The sequence below is a fragment of the Aethalodelphis obliquidens genome, unplaced genomic scaffold (genome assembly GCF_003676395.1).
Source record: "Aethalodelphis obliquidens isolate GAN/ISIS:26980383/991018 unplaced genomic scaffold, ASM367639v1 scaffold51, whole genome shotgun sequence".
Taxonomy (NCBI): Eukaryota; Metazoa; Chordata; class Mammalia; order Artiodactyla; family Delphinidae; genus Aethalodelphis; species Aethalodelphis obliquidens.
The window spans coordinates 4,813,959-4,833,593 of NW_020837995.1; the positions used below are offsets into that span (position 1 = coordinate 4,813,959).

Here is a 19,635-nt window from a genome sequence, read left to right on the forward strand (position 1 = left end):
GTATCCTGCTACTCTACCAGATTCATTGATTAGTCCTAGTAGTTTTCTGGTAATATCTTTAGGATTCTCTATGTATAGTACTGTGTCATCTGCAAACAGTGACAGTTTTACTTCTTCTTTTCCTATTTGGATTCCTTTTATTTCTTTTTCTTCTCCAACTACTGTGGCTAAAACTTCCAAAACTATGTTGAATAATAGTGGTGAGAGTGGGCAACCTTGTCTTGTTCCTGATATTAGAGGAAATGCTTTCAGTTTTTCACCATTGAGAACCATGTTGGCTGTGGGTTTGTCATAAATAACCTTTATTATGTTGAGGTAGTTTCCCTCTCTGCCTACTTTCTGGAGAGTTTTTATCATAAATGGGTGTTGAATTTTGTCAAAAGCTTTTTCTGCATCTATTGAAATGATCATATGGTTTTTATCCTTCAGTTTGTTAGTATGGTTTATCACATTGCTTGAGTTGCGTATATTGAAGAATCCTTGCATTCCTGGGATAAACCCCACTTGATCATGGTGTGTGATCCTTTTCATGTGCTGTTGGATTCTGCTTGCTAGTATTTTGTTGAGGATTTTTGCATCTATGTTCATTAGAAATATTGGCCTCTAGTTTTCTTTTTTTGTGACATCTTTGTCTGGTTTTGGTATCAGGGTGATGGTGGCCTCGTAGAATGAGTTTGGGAGTGTTCCTGCCTCTGCTAAATTCTGGAAGATTTTGAGAAAGGTAGGTGTTAGCTCTTCTCTAAATGTTTTATAGAATTCACCTGTGAAACCATCAGGTCCTGGGCTTTTGTTTGTTGGATGATTTTTAATCACAGTTTCAATTTCAGTGCTTGTGATTGGTCTGTTTATATTTTCTATTTCTTCCTTGTTCAACCTCAGAAGTTTCCGCTTTTCTAAGAATTTGTCCATTTCTTCCAGGTTGTCCATATTATTGGCATATAGTTGCTTGTAGTAATCTGTCATGATCCTTTCTATTCCTGCAGTGTCAGTTGTTACTTCTCCTTTTTCATTTCTAATTCTGTTGATTTGAATCTTCTCCCTTTTTTTCTTGACGAGTCTGGCTAATGGTTTATCAATTTTTTTTTATCTTCTGAAAGAACAAGCTTTTAGTTTTATGGATCTTTGCTATTGTTTCCTTCATTTCTTTTTCATTTATTTCTGATCTGATCTTTATGATTTTTTTCCTTCTGCTAACTTTGGTTTTTTTTGTTGTTGTTCTTCTCTCTCTAATTGCTTTAAGTGTAAGTTAGGTTGTTTATTTGAGATGTTTCTTGTTTCTTGAGGTAGGATTGTATTGCTATAAACTTCCCTCTTAGAACTGCTTTTGCTGCATCCCATAGGTTTTGGGTCATCATGTTTTCATTGTCATTTGTTTCTAGGCATTTTTTGATTTCCTCTTTGATTTCTTCAGTGATCTCTTGGTTATTTAGTAGTGTATTGTTTAGCCTCCATGTGTTTGTATTTTTTACCATTTTTTTCCTGTAATTGATATCTAGTCTCATAGCATTTGGTCGGAAAAGATACTTGATACGATTTCAATTTTCTTAAATTTACCAAGGTTTGATTTGTGACCCAACATGTGATTCTCCTGGAGAATGTTCCGTAAGCACTTGAGAAGAAAGTGTATTCTGTTGTTTTTGTATGGAATGTCCTGTAAATATCAATTAAGTCCATCTTGTTAAATGTGTCATTTAAAGCTTGTGTTTCCTTATTTATTTTTATTTTGGATAATCTGTCCATTGGTGAAAGTGGGGTGTTAAAGTCCCCTACTATGTTTGTGTTACTGTTGATTTCCCCTCTTATGGCTGTTGACATTTGCCTTATGTATTGAGGTGCTCCTATGTTGGGTGCATAAATATTTAGAATTGTTATATCTTCTTCTTGGATTGATCCCTTGATCATTATGTAGTGTCCTTCTTTGTCTCTTTTAGTAGTCTTTATTTTAAAGTCTGTTTTGTCTGATATGAGAATTGCTACTCCAGCTTTCTTTTGATTTCCATTTGTATGGAATATCTTTTTCCATTCCCTCACGTTCAGTTTGTATGTGTCCCTAGGTCTGAAGTGGGTCTCTTGTAGACAGCATATGAAGGCATTTTTGTATGCCTTCAGCCAGTCTGTGTTTTTTGGTTGGAGCATTTAATCCATTTACATTTAACGTAATTATCGATATGTATGTTCCTATTACCATTTTCTTAATTGTTTTGGGTTTGTTTTTGTAGATCTTTTCCTTTCTTGTGTTTCCTGCCTAGAGAAGTTCCTTTAGCATTTGTTGTAAAGCTGGTTTGGTGGTGCTGAATTCTCTTAACTTTTGCTTATCTGTAAAGGTTTTAATTTCTCTCTCAAATCTGAATGATATCCTTGCTGGGTAGAGTAATCTCGGCTGTAGGTTTTTCCCTTTTATCACTTTAAATATGTCCTGCCACTCCCTTCTGGCTTGCAGAGTTTCTGCTGAAAAATCAGCTGTTAATCTTATGGAGATTCCCTTGTATGTTATTTGTTGCTTTTCTCTTGCTGCCTTTAATACTTTTTATTTGTATTTAATTGTTGATAGTTTGATTAATATGTGTCTCAGCATGTTTCTCTTTGGGTTTATTCTGTATGGTACTCTCTGTGCTTCCTGGACTTGATTGACTCTTTCCTTTCCCATGTTAGGGAAGTTTTCAACTGTAACCTCTTCAAGTATTTCCTCAGACCCTTTCTTTTTCTCTTCTTCTACTGGGACCCCTATAATTCGAATGTTGATGCATTTAATGTTGTCCCAGAGGTCTCTAAGACTGTCTTCAATTCTTTTCATTCTTTTTTCTTTATTCTGCTCCCTGGCAGTTATTTCTACCATTTTGTCTTCCAGCTCACTTATCCTTTCTTCTCCCTCAGTTATTCTGTTATTGATTCCTTCTTGAGTATTTTTAATTTCAGTAACTGTGTTGTTCATTACTGTTTGTTTGCTGTTTAATCCTTCTAGTTCCTTGTTAAATGTTTCTTGTATTTTCTCCATTCTGTTTCCAAGATTTTAGACCATCTTTAATATCAATACTCTGAATTCTTTTTCAGGTAGGTTGCCTATTTTGTCTTCATTTATTTGGTCTTGTAGGTTTTTACCTTGCCCCTTCGTCTGTAACATAATTTTTTGTTGTTTCTTTTTTTTTTTTTTTTTTTTTGATGGGTAGTGCTGTATTCCTGTCTTACTAGTTGTTTGGCCGGAGACATCCAGCACTGGAGTTTGCAGGCAGTTGGATAGAGCCGGGTCCGGGTCTTGGTGCTGAGATGAGGACGACCTCCAGGAGGCCTCACTCCAATTGATGTTCCCTGAAGTCTGAGGTTCCCTGTTAGTCTACAGGTTTGGCCTCAGAGCTCCCACCACAGGAGCTCAGGCCTGACCTCCGTCCTGGGAACCAAGATCCCGCAAGTTTTGTGGCACGGTTTTAAAAAAAGAAAGAAAGAAAGAAAAAAAAGGAGTAGTACAATATCAAAGAATATAAAAGAAATAAAATTAGAAAGATAAAAAATATATTAGGAAAAATGAAAGTATAATGGAACAACTGCAACAATGTAAAATAAAACCACAACAGAAAAAAGAAAAAACAAAGTTGGGGGGGTGACAAGCCAGAAGGAGAGATCACTAACAAAGTATAAAGAATAAAATAAAATTAGAAAAATAAAAGATTTATTTAGTAAAATAAAAATATAAAAGAGTCAACAACAATGAATCAGCAAGGTAAAACAGAACCCCAATCTAAAAGAGGAAAAAATAAAAACAAACAAACAAAAAAAATAGCCTTAGCTATGGGGGCGGAGCTTAGGCAGGGGTGGAACTTAGGCAGGGGCAGGGTTTAGGGTGGGGTGGGACCTAGGCGGTGGGGGGTGGTTGGGGGGGGTGATGTTTGAGCCTGGGGTGGGGCCTCTGCTTAGTACCTGCACAGAAGGTGAGAGGCAGCACGTGAGAAGGAGGGCCTCTAGGGTGTGGAGTTCGGGAGTTTGGAGGTAGGGCCCTGAGTGAGGGTGTAGGGGCAGGGCTTGGGCTCTGCGGGGCAGGAGGGAGGCTCCCAGGGCAGAGGATTAGGCCCTGGAGCCCAAGAGGCTTCCCTGTGCCTAAGTGGACAGGGAAGGCACTGGCCGTGTTACCTTCCGTTCCTTCATGCCCCTCCCCCATGGTCTCTGGCAGGGTGTCCCCCACCCGCCTCCCACTGGGCCACTAGACCCCTAACCATGGGTGGGTCCCTCTGGGTGTAGGATCTCCTCCTCCCCCAGACACCCCTCAGAGGTGCTGGTCCCTGGAGTCCGACCTTTACTTTTGCTCCCCCTTCCCTCCCTCCCACTCCCTCAGGACCTGCGAGGCTGGAGGGAACCTCAGTGGGGAGAGGATCAGGCCTGGGATCTCAGCAGGTTCCTGGGGGTCCAAGTGGGCAGGGGAAACCTGGCCACACTGCCTTTTGACCTCTGCCCTCCCAGTGGTTCCCCAATTTCCCCCTTTAGGCGTGGGATCCATTACCCTCCCCCAGCCACCCCTCAGGGGCGCCAGTCATTTCCCACCTCCACTTCTCTTCCTTCTTCACTACCCCTATGTCCCACGTCCTACCTGGCCACTACAGGTTTCTCCTGTCCCCTTAGGTGTCTCTGGTCCCCCAGCAGTGCCTGGTAGGTGCCCTAGTTGTGAGGAGACGTGAATTCTACATCCTCCTAGTACACCATCTTAACTCTGCCCCCCTGGGGTATTGGTTCTTGAAAGTAATTCTGTTTTATCATTTGGACGCTGTATTAAGAACACAGAGTTTGAAGACAAGCTGTCTATGTTCACATGCTGGCTGTGTTAATTTGGATAAGATACTTCTCCCTTTCCCTCGGTTTCTTAAATACTACTTGTGCTTTTATTATTATAGTGATGATAATTAAATAGAGTGGTGCTTGGACCTAGGTAACTAACCACCAGTGTTGTTATGTTTGTCATCATCATCACCAGGATCAGTGGTGTTCGTTGAGTGCCAACTCTTGATTAGACAGAGTTCAACAGAAATGGGGAAAAGTTACAAATAGGATATTCTGGCGAAAGTTAGTGTGTAACAGCATAATTGTGTTGTGCATAGTCTTAGTGACTGAACTGCATTTATGCTTCTCCTCTGGTTTCTCTTAAAACACATAGAGAAGTAGGGAAGGCATTTATAGCCATTTAAGATTGGTTTTATTGGAGTGAATGACATTAAGTGCTGAGATTAACTGCCAAAAGAATTTGATTGTGAATTAAGAATAAAAGGCTTGTGGTAAGAGTTAAAATTTTGTGTTAAATCAGAGAAGAGCTTAATGTATTTTAAGGCATTCCATTTATTGTTTTAATATTCCCAGCATTTATTATTAAAGTGGGGTGGCTGTAGAATAATTCTGGTTCATATCATGATGATGATGTTTTTAAAGAAGGTTGAAAATCTGCAGTTTTTTCAAACTAATGTAGTAGGGAAAATATAGCATCTAAAGCTTCAAATAGTTTGCTGACCTCGTAAGAACACAACTGAGGCCACGTAGAAGCACTAAGTATTAACGAAGTTACTTTTATGCCAATTCCTGCATTTCCTTGTTAACTTCTTAAATGAAAAGCATCAGTTTAGTAATTGGGGGTTGGGAATATGGGATAAAAGAGAAAGAATATGAGATTATTACTACCATTATGTTAATAAAACTGAAAATTTATTTGGGAAGAAAGTGGTAAAGATGATAGTTTGATCTTTATAAATGATAACCATTATAAAGTAAATCTGGTCAGTCATTTTTACTAGTTTTATATAAGATCTCTGTGACCTATTAAATTAAGAAAAATTAGGGCAGAACATGTATTTTTGAGTAGAAAAAGAATAAGGGAATGTTTAAATGGTTTTAAACAATATTCTAAACTTTTTTACTTTGTGAAAAGTTTATAAAAGTGTGTTCGTTAGACGTAGGCAAGTAAGATTTTGGTCACAGAATTAAATTAGCCTCTAGATGTTCATTCATTCACTTGTGATGATGCAGAGTTGGCAGAATGACTTGGTATTCTAGCAGGATTTCATAAACTGAGAAATTCCCTCAGAAAAGAGGTCCATTCAAGGCATTTTCTGTATAAACAAACCCATAAAACATTTGAAATCCAGAGGGAAAAAAATTGGACAACATGAAGTAAAACTCAGTATAAGTAATAAGCTCAGTATAAGTAATAAGCTGATGCAGACATAATTTTTTTTTCTTTTTTTGGGTGTGGAAATTATTTAGAATCTACTTCCCAAGAAAGAGACTCAGTTAGGAAAGAACTTGAAAGAGCCTGACCCAGCCCTAAAACCTGAAGAATTAACTAGCTAGCTGGGAATATTGGAGAAGTGAGTGATTAATCATTAACTCTCAAAGCGTGGCCTATTGTGAAAGGATCCCAGATGTCTAATTCCTTTTGGGCTGTCCTAACAAAATACCATAGGCTGGATGGCTTAGACAGCAGACATTTATTTTCTCACAGTTCTGGAGAATAGAAGTTCAAGGTCAGGGTGCCAGCATGGTCAGGTCCTGGTGAGGACTCTCTTCCTGGCTTGCAGATGGCCACCTTCTCACTGTGTCCTCACTTGGCCTTTCCTTGGTGCATGCTTTCAAAGTGATGTCTCTCTTCCTCTTCTTATAAGGCCACTACAGTAATCCCCTCATAAGGGCCCTATGCTCATGACCTAATCTAACCCAAATTAGCTCCCAAAGGCCCCTTTTTCAAATACATCGTCATTTGTTACAGCAGTCATAGGAAACTGAAGTGTTTTACTATGGTAGGATGTTTAGTAAATTTTTATTTTTAAGTAAAGACTTCAGAAAGTGAAATTAATTCATTTGGTTTTGATAAGCAACTGTTTAAGAAAACTATCTGAAGGTAGATCAGAATCTTTAGTCTTTTCAGCACTGAATATTATTGAGGAAAATGAACAATGTTATTTGGTGCTATTTTAGGTCTAAGGCTTGTATTTCCAACCCTTCTGACAAATACCTTTCTAAAACTAAACTCATTTTAAGAGTAAGGATTACCTCTTATCTTCCTTCAATTTGAAGTTGCTGCACAGAGGTGGAGGGCCCTTATAGGTCCTCATGACATACTTTGTCTCTTTTCCTGGGATTACCTAGTTCAAGCCAGAGACCATCTCATAAAAAAACTCTTTCAATACTTGAAGAATTGTGAGGTTGAATGTTTATATTTATTTACATATTTATATTTATATATTTATATAAATATCTTTAAAAGTCGACTTTTCAGGTAAAGATCTGGTGGTTCTTTCATTAAGTATCTGTGTTCAGTCTGTATCAAAAAAATACAGTAATTTGGGGGAGACTGGGATTTCATCAATGAAATAGTTGTGGTGCTAGACCCATGAAGTGATTATTTAACCTCTAGTGGGGGATGTGGTACCTTATAATCAATGGTGAATGAAAGGAGTTAATTATTTTCCTCCCATGTTCTCATACTGTGGTCTGATTACTTTAAATGCCTGAAAGTCTTAATAAACAATTTAATCACTCTAGCTATTGACCTAGAATAGACCTGCTATATTAGGCCCATATAGAAATGTCTGGTGTCAACATGAGTACAAGTCATTATTATAAGGACCACGGCACAGTTTTATGATAAACTATACTTAAAAGTTTTAAGTAGAGAGAGAGACTTAATAAATCTAAATCTTGGAGTTGTAGAACAGATAAAAATCACAGAACTTTCAAGGTGAAAATAGACTCTAAAGTCATGGAATCCATATACAGATGTGAAACTGAGACTTTGAAATATTAAGTGATTTTTTTCCAATTAGAATTTAAACACCTCAAGAATAAAGACAGTTCCTATTGGTGCTCCCTTAACAGTACAACTTTTGATGCTCCCTATTGTTTAAAAAAATAATTGTGGAGTACATAAAGATGTCTGTCAGAAATTTGTAAGAGAAAACTAGTATTCCAGAGGGCTAAAAAATGGTCCTAAGTCAGGGGAAGTGACATGTTACCTGGAAAAATAATCACTATCCATATAGTGAGGTTATATAAAATTTGCATTTATAGTAAAAAGAACTGTCATTGAGAAGTAAAATTCAAAATTTTGATCTCCCATTCATTGCATCTTTTGGTGGTAAAATGTGGGAACTTGGGGGTTTGGGGACTACTGGTGATACAATTTGTATTCTAGTATATTTTGCTTTTTTATTTGTGTTTATGTTTTAATTTATACACATTGGTCACAGATACATTATGATTACTGAAATAATTGAAAATATGTGATATTCTCATCCATTAAGATGACATAGCTAAGTATTATTTCAGTAAGTCCTGCTTGTAGCACAACTTATTTTTTCCTTGATTTTACCTGGTGTAAAATAACCCTTTACGTAACTTTGGGCAAATCATTTCATCTCTGTGACTTTTACTTTTGTCATTTTTAAAACGAGAGGCTTGGGCTTGGTCTAAAAACTCTATGATATCTCTTGAAATATTCCGTTTACTAAAATAGCTTCATTTAATAGTGATAGCAAGTCATATAGGAGTATCCTGAGTCCAGTTTTACCCTAAAGGGTAGAAGTTCTCCAAATAGAATGAGGAGATTCAAAGAACATTCTAGACTCCAGAAAGAAGATGGTAATTTATGGCGATGTGGTGAGATTAAAGTATAAACTGCTTGGGGGATTGAAGGTGGGAAAGCATTGTGGGAGAGCTAAAAAGAAGGGGCCTAAAGCCAGGCTGAGAAAGGCCTCAAGTGCCTTGCTCATGCGTATGAACTTCATTCTATAGGTAGTTGATGCCTCCTGGGATTTTCAAGCCAAGAGGGTACATCATCTGATGTGTATTTTAGAAGCATTGTTGGTAAATTAGAGGTTGGATTAAAGAGTATAGAGATAGGAAGCAAGGGAAATGAATCAGGAAGCTATTTAGTCATTTAGGGAAGTAGGGACAAATGTGAAAAAAACTTTTGATTGTAGAATCAGCAGGACTTCTTGACTCCTTAGATGTTTCAGGTGTGAGGGAGAGGGAAGAATCAAGAATTACCTTGGGATTTGTAGCCCAGCTGTCTTACCTTTATGGAAATAATTGATTTAAGAGCGTTTGGTTACGAAACACAGTTGTGGGAAAGGAGTATGGTGGTAAATTTGATTTTAAGATGCATGCGGCCAAATAGGGGGAATGTCCCATAGGGAGCTATAAAATTGAGAACGTGATTCTGAGTAGGGGTGGAGGCTGGAAACATATATATGTATGTTTGGAAGTTACGGCAGTAGTTGTTGGGAACACAGCAGGGTGTGCTGTCACCCACATGAGCAAGTAGAATGAAGAGAAGAAGAGGGTTGGGGAGACCTCCTCCCTCCCCATCTACTCCCCCGCCCCAGGAAACCCCAGGGAAGAGGCTAGCAGCCAGTGGGAGAGAGAAAGGTAAGTGGTTAGCAGGGGAGAAGGAGAGGTTTTAGAAAATAGTTTCCTGGAATTCATAGGAAAGATTTTTAAGAAAGGGAAGATAGTCAAAGGTACAAAATATTGTGATGAGGTCAGCTAAGGTAAGAAGTATGTCTTTTTCAATTAAGGAGTGAGTACAGAAGTGAGATTGCCATGGGTTGGAGGCCGAATAGGATATACTGAACCAAAGACCTCGTAGACAAAGACATTTGGTAGTGAAGAGAAACGGTGGACGGTAGTTTGAAAGGTGTAGACAGGTTGTGGCTTAAAGACAGAGTGTGCTCGGAAGTAAATGAAGACTAGCCAGAGGAGAGGAAATGATGGAAAATACGCTAGCTAATACTCCATGCAGAGGTGGAAGAAAGTTGAATTTTTACCAACGGGGGAAGAATTATAAATATCTTCCCATACAGGCTATTGTTATCAGACTATCATTATCTGTTAACTTTCTCTTGCTCTCTTACTCTTTCTGGCAATCATAATAAAATTTCTACAAACTTAAGGGTTTCTAATACTGTAGTTTTATCTTACTTATTAAAGAATGAAATCAGAATAAATTATTATAGGAAGAAAGAATTGATAAATATTTCTTACAGGTGTATCTATTATATTGTGTTGAAGTTATTTGGATTGCTTTGGAGAAAAATGACCTGACATCTGGTCTTGGAAGCAAAATTAAGTGTCTTTCACCCAAGCTTCTTATTCTTTATCTGATTTATGTTATGGCTCGTTCTAAAAAGTTAAAACCCAAATTTACTTAGAAAGGAAAGAAGTATAGGTGCTTAAGCCTCTAATTAAATCAGAATGTTTAGAATAGGGTGGGACTTAGAGCAGAAAAAAATCTTAGATCAATTTATCCAGCTCCTTCAATTCTTTCCATTTTTCTTCTCCTACTATTTAATTTTATTACAAAATACAGCACACATAGAACAGAGAATAGTATAATGAACTCTTTGAATCTACCTCTGTTTATATTTGCTTCAGATGCTTTTTACTTTTACAGAAATGAAATATCCTGACACTATCTACAGTTTTTTCCCCTTCAGATTTTTATGTTTTAAAAAATTTGTAAAAAATTACAAATTTTAAATTAAAAAATTTTAAAAATAAAAGAAATTTTTTTTTTTAAAAGAGCTCTTTGATCCTTTCCCCTTCTCTTTCATCTGAGGTAACCATTGTCATGAGTTTAGTGTTTATCAGCCTCATGTATTTCCTTTACTGTATCCATAAATGTCCATGAACAAAAAAGGTAATTATATTTTGCTGTTCTTATATTTTATATAAATGGTAACAAATGTGTGTATAATTCTGTAGCATGCTTTTTTTGTTTTTTTGTTAAGTACTCTATTTTTGAAATGTATCCATGTTGATATCTGGTAGAGTGATATATCACTTTGTTTTTGCTTTTCAAAATTGATTAACTATTTCTGACATTCTTCTTCATGGATTTTAAGATAAATTTATCTCATCCTACCAGAAAACTCTGTTGTGAATTTGGTTCCCCCACTGCTGCTGAAGGGCCCGGTGAGGCAGCTGGACCCAAGGCGGGGTGTACTCCCTGGGTGAGCTTTGACCATGGCACCCGGAGGGAGGATGGTCCCTCTCCACCCCTCCCTCAAATAGACTGTCCTGGAGCTTTAAAAAAAAAAAAAATCATAGATTACTGTGTAGGGAATTGACAGTTTAATTAATACTATCTTTTTACCCATGATACTTTCTTTGTAAAAATATCTCTTCATTTAGTCAGGAACTCTCTTATGCTCTTCAGTAATGTTTTATAACTTTCTTCAAAGGTTTACATATTTTTGTTAAATATATATGTATAAAAAAACTATGGTATTTTATTGTGAATGAGGTCCATTTTTTCTATTTCATTTTCTAATTTAATATTACTGTTTTATAATAATTCTATTTCTTTTTTATTTTAATCTTATATATAGTTACCTTTCTGAGATCTCTTATTAATGTTTAAAACTTTCGTTTATAGATTCTCTTTGTTTATTGATTCTCTTCTCATCTTCAAAGAAGGAGCATTTTGTTTGTTTCTTTCCTTTTTGATTCTCTTATTTCTTTTCCTATTTTGTTTTGTTTGCTGGGATCTTCAGTGTTCCAGAACCTCCTAGAATAAAATCGGTTTCTTTCTTTTTTTTCCCCTTATATCCAATTAATGCAATACATTTCCCACAACTGTTGATACACACTACTGTCATTGCTCAATTTTATGTATTTTTGTTATTTTTGTTGTGATTTCCTCTTTAATCTATTGGTTAGTTAGTAATGCATTAATTTTTGAAAATAAGGGTTTGGGGGGGGACTAACTTTTTAATCATTAAATTAAAATTTAATTACCTTTTCAGCAGATATAGTCTAGCCAAGTCCTGAACAGAACCTTTGACAGCTTTATAGAGCTGGAGGACAAGGTTTAGAGACCAGGGTCCACCAAAGGTGGGAACTCTTGCAAATGTCCCAAGCTTTAAGGTAGGACCCTAAAGGGCTATACCCTAGGAATTAATGTGGACTGAAAGTAAAAGAGCTCTACATTACTATATTTCACCTTCAAGTTTACTTCACTGGCCTAAAAATTCAATACCTGAAATTGGACTAAGGTGATCCTGGACTCCTAGTGCTCCCAGAATCAAATCAGAATCCTCTCCAGAGAAAGTTAATCATTTTCATATTCAGCTTATTTATAAAGCAGTTTTTCAAGTAGTATAGCACATAATGGGAGATACTCAGTCACATAAGGACACATGACAACATAAATGGGAACCAGTAGAAACCGTAGAAATAGACTTAAAGGGGCTCTGGTTATTGGAACTACTAAACAGAATTTTTATAATCACAGTTTATTCAAGATGTTAAAAAAGAAGATTGAAACTCTTCAGGGAACTCATTTGAAAAAAAGAATCAAATAGAAAATCTACAAGTGACAAATAACAGTAATTGAAATTGGATGGATTTAACTCAATGGATGTATTTAATAGCAAGTTAGACATTACTGAAGAGAGAATTAGTGAACTGGGAGATAAATGAGAAGAAAATATCTAGAGTGTAACAGAGAATAACAAAGAATAACAAAATGCTGTAAAATATGAAGAGAGAGTAAGAGATAGAGGATACAGTAAGGAGGGCTAACATACACTTATTTGGAGTCTTGGGTAGGAGAAACAGAGTGTTAAAGCAAGTTTAAAGTAATAATACTTGAGAATATTCAAAATGTTGAAATGTATCCAGTCATATATTTAAGAAGTCCAGCAAACTGTAAGCAGGAGCTTACTAAATACCAGAGTTAAAACTCCTAATAACCAAAGTTAAAAAAAAAATCTTAAAACTGGGTAGAGAAATAAGGCACATTATCATTGAAAAGAGCTGAAATTTGAAATTTGACATCACCAACACATCTGCACTGCTGGAATTATTAAAAGAAAGTTATTCCGGATGGAAGAGTGGAAAAGGAAGGAAGGAAGGGCAATGAAATGTTCATATGTGGATATATCAGAATGAACAGAAACTGTATAAAACAACAGCAATGTCTTGTGAATTTTAAGATATATGTAGAATTAAAACAACGTCAGTAATATTCTATATGTCAGAAGGGGAGAAATATAGATAGTGTTGCAAAGTTTTTGTATTTTCCAGGCAGCAGTTAATCACCAAGGGGCCATGTGTTTATGTAAGATAATCATTAATAGTATAAGAGTATTCAACTTCCAAGTTGCCAGGGGAAAAATAATGAAGAATAAGTACTAAATCAATTTAAAAGAATACAAAAAATGAGAAGAAAGGAATGTACAGTGATTAAGAAAATTAGCATTCAGTAAGATGATAGACTTAAACCTAAATATATTAGAACATACATTAAATGTAATCAATTGTAATCAAATCAGTGTGGTATCTGTGCAGAGATAAACATATAAATCAGTGGAGCAGATTAGAGAGTCCCAAAATAGACCCTTAGATATTTGGTTTCCTCAAAGGCAACAAGATAATTCAGTCGGTAAATGGTGTGTGACCAATTGGATATATGTACAAAAATAACAAAAACAAAACGTGACTCCTATCTCAATGCACAAAATTGACTCAAGGTAGATCATAGGCCCAAATGTAAAAGCTAACATTCTTAAGCTTCTAAAACAAAACATACAGAATTATCTTCGTGACTATGAGTGGCAAAGATATCTTAGGAAAGACACACAAAAAGTGCCAATAATAAAATTAAAGAATTGCAACATTGGACTTCATCAAAATTAAAATTTTAGCACTTCAAAAGACAGCAGAAAGAAAATGGAAATACAAGCCATTAACTAGAAGGTGTGACAAGAACGTATAGCGGTGGGAACTCTCCTTTAGTATTGGTGGGAGTTTAAAATTGTTACAAACACTTTGAAAAAGTCTAAAGCTAGAGATTTGCATGTCAGATGACCCAGAATTCCACTTCTGCATTTATACGCATCAGAAATGTGTACACATATGCACCAGGAAACATGTGCAGGAATGTTCACAGCAGCATTATTCTCAGTGCAAAAGACTGGAAACAGTTCAGATGTTCATCAATAGGATAGATAAATGTGGAGTATACTTATACAATAGAATATATTATACAACAATGAAAATGAATTAACCTCACATAAATGAACATGGGTGATTCTCACAGATATATTATTGAGTGAAAGAAGACAGAGGCAGAAGAGCACACACTGTGTGGTTCCATTAAAATAAAGTTTATGAACAGGCAAAGCTAACCTATGGAATTTAGGGGTACATATTTGGGTGGTAAAACTATAAAGGAAAGCAAGAAAGTGATAAAGATCAGATTCACCTGCGAGAGGGAAAGGGTGATGATCAGATAGAGTGCCTTTTGGGGTCCCAGCAGTGTTCTATTTGGTGACCTAAGTGGTTACATGGTTTTGTCTTAAGCATGATAAAAATAATTTTAAAAGGTTAATGTGTTATGGCAGGAATAAATGTTGATATCTTATGTAATGAAGGCATGTTACAAAAAATGTTTAAAACACAATTTTTGAAATTTTACTTTTGTATATAGACAGAAAGACACACACACACATCAGACACAGAGTAAAAAACACAGGAACACAGACGGACACCTATGGATTTTACACAGAATATGTACTATTTTATAACTAGGTAACTTCATTAAACATATAATAAAATTAACACTTATGGAGGGTGTTGTCCTCTGTAGAGAACGTTGATTGGGTTTATACCTGTGTTGTTCAGGGAAGGATTTAAAGTTGCTTTGTATACAGTAAATAGCATTTGAGCGAAAGACACATTTACAGTCACATAGAGACACTTCAGACAATGGTGTGGTTGGTTATTAACAAAATACACCTTAGCTGCAGGAAGAATAATGGAAATTACCCAACAATTTTTTAATCCTTGACTTTTTACTATAGGAAAATTTTTTTGTATAGTTAATTAAAGGAAAACTGAGTTTTCCTTTGAGTTTTTTAAAAGTGAATATCGTCTAAGGCCATAGAATTTGATCAAAACTCTTGACCTCCTGTGACTTCAATTTTCTATCAAAAAAGCAAGAATGCCCACCTTTCAGGGTTGTTTGGAGTATAATGTAACATATAAATGCTTAACCTTAAGCAACGGGTATTAGCACACATTAGAAGGGCAGATTAGCATGGGGATTAAGGGCTTGGGTTCTGGAACTGGACCTGGATTTCGATTTCCAGTTCTACCACTTACCTAGTTCTTTAATTGTGTACTTTCCTTAACTTCCCTTTCTCCATTTCCCCATCTTTAAAATAAGGACAATAATAGTACCTACCTCAGAGGATTGCTATGACGGTAAAATAAAGGGCACAGTATAGTGTGTAGCACAAAGTAGGTGTTCATATAACTCTTAGCTCTTGCTGGAGGTAGAGCTGTTTTGGATGTGACTTCAGTTTGTCAGCAAAATTAGTTAAGTGCCTGGGACAGTAACCACTTTTTTTGTATATGTAAAACATGGGTGTAACTTGTAAGAATTTTTTGTGATAGTTGATTACTTCTAAGCTTAATGGTGCCATCTGTATAGTCATGTGTGGGAATATTTGCTACTATTAGGCATATAATGTAGTCTATATCCTCACTATGAAGTTGGAAATTAGAAAGAAATGGGTGTGGGGGGTATGATAGATACATTTTTCTCTATTTCTTCAATTTAGTTTATATATTTTTTTCTTTTTTTCTCCCCAGTAATTTCCCAGAATATCAGTAATTTCTCATGACTCTTTCCACTTCACATTGTTATTTTCCTAAAAAAAAAAAAAAAAAATTAGTAGTACTGCTGTACCAAGCCTTGGTGTCTTAGTGAATTCCATTTTGATTTTAGAGGGGAAAAAAGGCTCTATGTTTCAAATTTGTATGTATGGGTGTGGGAGGGAGTGAGAGAGGGAAGTGAATTGCTTTTATGGAAAACCTTCCTAGACTAGCGCCCTGAATGACTGGCCACATACAGCCAATGTTTTATTGTATTCTTTCATGGGTTTAGAGAAGTTGTACCTTGTGAGGTCTGCAAACCTAATGCTTTGTAAGAGTATCTTGCTTTATCTTCTTAGGTTGGTTTACTGCTTCCCGAATTCTAGAAGTAATATTCATTTTGTTCAGAGGATTTCAAGCCCATTAGAGTGTAGACATTGACACATCATAGATTCTATAGCAAAAGGAGCTTGAAAGTTGAATAAAAACATTTATTTCTTTATGGTCTTTTTCAGAAGTTGGGCACTTGAAAGAGGAAGAACTTAAAGTATAAAGTGTAGTATCTTCTTCCTGAAGGTTCTACGTGCTTTAAGTCTCCACCTGGGAACATCAAGACTTCCCCCTTGTAAGAATGTTGCATTGCAGCTAAGTCTGTGCTAAGTTCTGGTCTTAGTCTTTGCTGCACCCATTCAACTCCCTGATGTTCATTTTCTCTAATATCCTTCAGGTTATTGAGTATCTTAGCTGGATGGGTGTGGACACACGTTGAGTTAAATACTATATGGGGCACTGGTTTGTTGCCTGTTTATGTACCTGGCATTTGAAGTTTTGAACGCAATATAAAATGAGGGTAATCAGTACCCCATCAATGTTTAAAATCTGTATGGAAAAGTCATTCACACATAGCAATTTATGATCTCTAGGCACATCAGTTTAGTGACACAGTGACAGACAGAGGAACAATTTTAAGGAAGCCAAATACAGTAGGTGCCAGCTAGGAAGAGAATTAGAAAGTATAAAAATGGACAGCCCCTTCCAAGTATTGCATCCTGTACAGGTGCCGTCGTGGTAGGGCACCCTGTCTCTGAGCCCTCCCTCGATTGTGTCTCCTACTTCCTGGGCACATAGGAAATAGAAACCTTTCCCTCCTCCCTCCCTCCCCCCTTCCCTCACGCCCTCCCCCACTTCCTTTCCCCCCTCTCTTCCTTCCTTCCTTCCTTCCTTTAAAAAAAAAGGACATGTGTTATTACTCAAAAGAAGTATGGAAGGTAGTCACTTCAATTCATGGTCTTGAGCAGCTCAACAGTGTCCTCAAGGACCCAAGCTCCTTCCATCTCCTGTCACAGGTCCTCAGTGTGTTGGCTTTGTCCTCATGCTTGTTTCCTTGTTTCCCCATTGCTGCAACATGACTACTGCTGCTCCGTAAAGCCATTTGTCACACGACTCAGACAAGGTTTTACATAGCTAGTGTAGGAGTCTACTCACATGCTCTTCTTTCCTCAGATACCTGAAGGGTGAGGAGCTTAATATGGGAGGGTAGCATGGGAAAAAAAAACACAAAACGATCTTTGAAGAGACTTTGGGCATTTGTGCAAAGTAAGTGACTGTATTTTTGAATATATAAATGGAAAACACATGTATGCTAAGTGACAAGTATATGCTCCAAAGTCTTGAAATATGTGAGGATTCAGGGTATGATTTACTTCACTAAATCCCGAAAAAATATGTGAGCGCTTGACAATGTTCTAATTTTTGCTTTTACGCACGTATATGTTGAAAGTTTCCTCTAAATCAGTTCCTGTCCACTTTAATGTTTTTATTTTGGAGGCATATTTTCCCATACCCATGACCTCAGGACATTGTGGACGCTCAGTGAAACCTGCTGATGGACTGACTGTGATGTTTAAGATAAGCCTTTTAGTTACGCAGAATCTTCTCCTCTCTTCCTCTCTAGCCAGGAACCATATTCTTTGTGAACCTAAGGAATGTTGAATTTAAACCGTAACTTCTGTGGCTCTTGCCAGTCAAATCAAACAGTAGGGGAAACTGCAGTGGAGGGCAGGCAGAGGTGGTGAGTTCTTTGAAGCTAGGCCCTCGAGGTCATGGTTTCTCCACTCACCAGTCTTGCCTTGGGATCCCTTCTCAGAATCCACACACTGGAAGAGAGTAACAAATAATACACACTGGGGTCAGTGTCTTAGCTGCACTAAAACTACTCTCCGGTTCTTTATGTCGTGAGGCTTGTTCACAACGCTCTTCTGTAAGCTTAGCACACACAGGAAGAGAGCATTGACTGACAAACTACCTAGCAAAGATCAGTTAGTTCTCTACAGCTTTGTCTGGTCAGCCAAACCCAAAGCCTTTTGGACCCAAGTCTGTCTTTCTATTTTACTATGGTAAGTCATTTTCTCTTTTTAGCTCTAGCCAGGTTTTGCCCCCAGTGTAAGCTGGAATTTTCTCTCTAACCCACTTGGCCGCTGAGAAAACGTGTTGCTCCATAGGCTATGTCCATGGTTTTAGCTGAATTGAATTCTAAGCTGTTTAAGACAGTTTCCTGATTGAAGGCGTTATCTTGTCCTCAGTTTTTACAGTGCTCTCAACTCTTGACCAACTTCTCGCTTTGAACTGTTTATTCTTGGGCTTATTCCTTCTGCTGTCTGTTAGTCTTCCCTTTCTGAGCGTCTACCATTCTACTCTTGTTTTATTCAGTTTAGTTTCCTCCTCATTAGTCATTGGTCCCTGACTTGCCCATTACATGCACATTTATTTCCATCATATTGTTTGAGACCAAGAGACTGACATTTTGCCTTCCATTAATTGGTTAACATAAATATATTTTGCTGTGCAATGAGGAGGGCTGTATTTATTGTACATAAATATATAACATGGTGACTCATTCAGTAGTTTATAAAGATTTGGGTTTAACTTGGCCATTTTTTTTCAGGAGTTGGTTGTTAGCAACCCTACTAGAGTATGTGATTTGCATGTGAAACTCAGGCAAGCCAGGCATAATAGGAAGATTTTATACATAGAACTGGCTTTTTCAAAGGTGGCTTCCATTTTTAGAGACATTGAAAAAGTTATAATGGATTTATAATTTTATTCAATCATTTCTCAGTACTTTTGAGTTATTAAAACAGTCCTTGAGTAATTATTGGTTTTCCTTGATAAACATTTATGGTGTTTTTTTTAAACATATTCTTTTGTAATCTAATAAGAGTGGAAAGGGGTTAGAAGCCAAATCTGTAATGATATGCAAGAGATGACAGTACTGACAGTGAGTAAAGAAATATGGTGTCATTGCTTTTATTTCATACTCTCCAAATTACCTGTGATGAGCTTAAGCAGTCTCATTCATGAATAGAACAATTTTAATTATTCACAGTGCTTTGGTGTACTATAAAAGCAGAATTATTAACACTGTAATTTGCTCGGATAGCATTTGGTAGGAAAATATATCAGAAATAATTAATTGTTTTCAAGATATGATAAGGCAGCTGTATCTACAGGGGGCAATCAAAAAGAATAGTAGTGGGCTATTGATCGCTTTTTAGAGAAAAAAAATTCTGTTCCATTTCTAAATGTTAACAATCGTAAGAGGAAAATTCCCACTTGGGATGAATGTTTTCCAGGTTGCTTCATTGCCAGGTGTTTGACATTGCATGGAGTCTTAGATGAATAAGGCTTACGGCAGTCTTAGGGAATGCTGTCCTCAAGGGCCTCAGCTTTCTGCTATGAAAGCTTCTATTTTCAAAGTAGGCCAGTATTGGTGGGAATGTTCTGTGGTCTCTGTGCTACTTCTGGTGAAGAGCAAAGTTTCCCCCCTTGAATCTGAGAGACCTACAGAAGAGGATACCTACCTGCTAACAAAATAAATTTCAGAATGTTGCCAGTGAATGAACTGCATTTTCTACTGTTTATGGGATTTGACTATCATTTATCAATGGGAATAAACCTTGCCTCTTTTTGGTCCCTTTTAACATACCTGCATGGTACAGATATGAT

General features: G+C 36.8%; 1 protein-coding gene across 5 annotated transcripts in view; it reads left to right on the plus strand.

Moving 5' to 3' along the window:
* CDIN1 (CDAN1 interacting nuclease 1) overlaps positions 1-19,635 on the plus strand; it is a 220,735-nt gene that overhangs the window by 41,263 nt on the left and 159,837 nt on the right. The gene's annotated exons all lie outside the window — the stretch shown is intronic.